The 1,157-nt window shown below is 36.1% G+C and overlaps 1 protein-coding gene across 1 annotated transcript in view; it reads right to left on the reverse strand.

The window, feature by feature from the left end:
- LOC119594297 overlaps positions 1-1,157 on the reverse strand; it is a 14,675-nt gene that overhangs the window by 11,382 nt on the left and 2,136 nt on the right.

Consider the following 1,157-nt stretch of genomic DNA (forward strand, 5'->3'; position numbering starts at 1 on the left):
CCTCCCCCCTCCCCAGCTTCCTTCTTGCATTTTTAGTTAGTTTTAAAAGATCAGTCCGTGAAAAAGTCGTCTATATTGATATTAGATTTTTTTTATCGGTTCCTCGGTCTTCGTCGTGGAAGGTCAGGATGGGTCTTCTGCTTAAAAATGATAATGACGATGAGAAAACAACTTACAACAGTGATGATAATAGTAATAGTGATCACGGTGATGACAGCCTAATTACTTGTATATTTGGTTATTTGTCTTGATAAGATAATGAGGTTTAGAAAAGTACTGAGCAAGATAATGATGAATAAAATGGAGATTGATGAATGATGATGCTCAAAGATAATAAATGATGCCTGGCAAAAGAAAAAAATACAAAGATAACGAAAATTAATGATGTGCCTAATCTTGAATAGCGTAATGGGTGATTTGCTGCTAAGATAACCCGACGGATAAATATTAACTCTTTTTACCCAAGACACGTATTTTCTATTCAATCACGAAGAAGTATAGGTCATTGTTGTTAATTGTGTTATTTATTATATGTTGTACTTACAAAAATAAAGTAAAATAAATGGTTTTTTATCTTGTTTATATATATAAGTGGTCGTTTTTTTATCAAACCAAAAAACATGAGAAGCGCCTTAAGGGACCTAAACATCCTGGGCCTCCATTTGTCTAGCCAAGATCTAGGGAAGGGAGTATGAAACACAATCACAGTAAAGTGAAGCCTACACAAAGCTAAAACAAAAGAAACACCGACAGTATATATAAGAATTTCCTTATTCCGTGGCTATGGTTCTTTTAAACAGGAGAACGAACTCAAATCTTTAACGAAGTAGAAGGTCTTTGGCCCCTCCCACACGCTCAAATTTACTCGGAGAAAGGAGAAACCGCGAAAAATTTCGTAAAGGTTTTTCCTCATGTTTAGCGATGTATCGTGATTTTGCCTGTTGGTTGACATGTCCAGGAACATTTGTCTCGAGAATTATGGAAATGACACCTGAAAAACCTGGCCTTGCCATCCGATAGAACATAATATTCTAGTACACCTTTCTTATAATAAGGGTAGTTGAGAGGATGTAAAACTTGAATTTTCCAGGCGCTCCATAATACGCACTCTTCCAGCGCCGAGAGAAAATGCGAAATCGAGAAAGCGATGAAATAGT

Source organism: Penaeus monodon, chromosome 33 (genome assembly GCF_015228065.2).
Source record: "Penaeus monodon isolate SGIC_2016 chromosome 33, NSTDA_Pmon_1, whole genome shotgun sequence".
Taxonomy (NCBI): domain Eukaryota; kingdom Metazoa; phylum Arthropoda; class Malacostraca; order Decapoda; family Penaeidae; genus Penaeus; species Penaeus monodon.